We start from the raw sequence: 2,261 nt of genomic DNA, 5'->3' as shown, positions 1-2,261 counted from the left end.
AAGGGGCCCGGCGTCCTTCCCCACCCCGGGGGCTGGACAGGGCCAGGCCCCTCCCTGCCCATTGCAGCACCCCGACACGGGCCCTTCTGCGGGGCAGGGGCAGGGGCAGCTCCTACCTGCCCAGCGCGAGGCCGCGGCCCGGGCCTGGCTGCTGCGAGCGGCGGGCGAGGAGGAGGGCGACGAGGACGGAGGCGGCGGCTCGAGTTGCAGCCGGCAAGGAGCTGCCTCCGCCCCGGCGGCCGGGGGGAGGCGGGAGCCCGGAGCCCGGCCCGGGGAGGGGGCTGCGGACGGCTCAGCAGTGCCCTGCCTCGGTCCTGGGGACCCTCGTCCCCACCCGGGGCCCGGGGGCAGCTCCCGGCCGTGGACCCAGCCCCTCTGAGTCACCCAGCCGAGGTGCAGAGCCCCCGCTATGTGCCTCAGTTTTACCCATTTGTGAAATGGGCACATCACCAGCCAGGTGCCCCCGAGGGACCCATAGATTTCCCCTCTACCTTCCTCAAGTTTTCCCCAACTGTGAAATGGGCATATCACCAGCCAGATGCTCCAAGGCCCCCACAGGTCCCTGCTATATGCCTCAGTTTTTCCCACCTGTAAAATGGGGAAATAACCAGGCAGGTGCTCCAAGGGACCCACAGATTCCCTGCTACACGCCTCAGTTTTCCCTGCCTGTGAAACAGGCATATCACCAGCCGGGTGTCCCAAGAGACCCGCAGATCCTCTGCTACGTGCTTCAGTTTTCCCCACCTGCAAAAGGGGTGCATCACCAGGCAGATGCTCCAAGCGGCCCACAGATTCCCCACCACATGCCTCGGTTTCCTCGCCTGTGAAATGGGGATATAACCAGCAGTGCCGGGGCAGGGGGCGCTGCCGGGATAAAGGCATTCGCACAGCCCCTGGCTCCAAGGAAGCGGCTTCACCGGGGATCCCGGGGCCCCTCCCCTGCCACTTACCCCCGCGCAGACGCTCTCAGGGGCCACTCCTCGCCCCGGTCCCGACGGGGCCACGGCGCCGCGACAACATCCCCGGGGCACCGCGGCAGCTCTGCCCTGACACGAGCCGGCAGGAATGCAGAGGGAGGCGCCCAGGGCCAGAGCCACCCAAACACGGGAAGGGAAGGGAAGGGAAGGGAAGGGCAGGGCGCTGCTGGAACGCCAGCAATGCACAACCCCAGCCAGGCCGCGCGGCCCGTCCTGCCTGCCGGGCGGACCAGCCGGCTGCGAGGCCCTGGGCCCGGGCGAGCTCGCCCGCCCGCCCTCGGAGCCGCCGGCCTGGACGCAGGAATGCGCCCAAAAAGGGGAGCTCAGCCCCAACATTTGTCTGGTTTAAAAACAGCTCCAGGCTCTGCAAGAGGCTGCTCGCGGCAACCCCGCCGGGGCCTCCCAGGCGCAGGGTGGAGGCACCCGTCCCCTGCCTGAGCTCCCCACGGGAGGCAGGGCTGGCGGCTGCGCGCACGGCGCTGCACGAACCCGGGCAGAGGAGAGAGCCCCGAAGCTGCTGTCTCGAGGCCGGTTCAGCTCGCTGCACCGTGGGGCCGAGCAGCCCGAACTGCCACCCCAAATCCTGCTCTCACCCCGCCAAGGCGACCGTTTCACTCCAGGGGCAGGCCCCAGGGCTTGGGCAAAGGACCCTGCTTGCTCGCACCTCCCTGGCGAGGCCCTACAAGTCTCTCACTCTCCAAACCTGCGCGAGAAGGGACATGCACCAAAACCCAGCCGGGGGATCCCGGGCCAGGCGCTGGGGAGGAGGACAGGGCTGCAGAAAACCCTCGGCCCAGCCGGCTCCCAGCCCCCGCACGTGCACAAGAGCAAGGGGGACACGCTGACCCCAGGGCCAGAGACTAGCCACGGACCACGCCGGACAACCGGACCTGCATCCTCCAGTGCTTTAGATGAGCTCGCCCTTAAACCCAAGGCTCCAGAGGGGCTCGGTTCATTGGGGAAGGGGGGACTTCGAGGTGGGGGGCAGCTCTGCCCTGCCCCCAGCCAAGGGAAGGGAAACCTGCAGCCGGCATAGGGCCAGGAAGAAATTGCCCCCCTTCTCTCTGCTGTTTTGCAAGTCAGGATTGTTTTTATGCCCCCCCTCCAGAGGCGCTGGGTGCTGCAGCCCAAGCTGGGGATGGGGATGGGGCTGGGGCTGGGCTGTGCCAATGCTCCTGCCGGCACCAACCCCCCAGGGTCCTGGCTGGAGGGTCTCGCCCCTGCGCTCAGGGTCAGACAGATACTCACTGGGGGCAGGAAGGGACTTTCACCCCTGCTCAGATT

General features: G+C 67.9%; 1 protein-coding gene across 2 annotated transcripts in view; it reads right to left on the bottom strand.

Moving 5' to 3' along the window:
- Nucleotides 1–1,073, bottom strand: part of RUSC2 (RUN and SH3 domain containing 2) — a 37,122-nt gene extending 36,049 nt beyond the window's left edge. Inside the window, exon 1 of one of the 2 annotated variants that reach the window (XM_019531907.1) lies at nucleotides 951–1,073. The gene's annotated coding sequence lies outside the window, so the exon portion shown is untranslated. Of the gene's footprint in view, nucleotides 1–116; nucleotides 193–950 lie in introns of those variants that run through there. The other variant, XM_019531908.1, reaches the window with a different exon arrangement.
- Nucleotides 1,074–2,261: the final 1,188 nt, after the last annotated feature.

This window comes from Crocodylus porosus, unplaced genomic scaffold, assembly GCF_001723895.1.
Source record: "Crocodylus porosus isolate Cpor-Errol unplaced genomic scaffold, CroPor_comp1, whole genome shotgun sequence".
Classification (NCBI taxonomy): domain Eukaryota; kingdom Metazoa; phylum Chordata; order Crocodylia; family Crocodylidae; genus Crocodylus; species Crocodylus porosus.
Note: the sequence above shows the minus strand (reverse complement) of the source record. Positions and strands in the feature narration are given on the sequence as shown.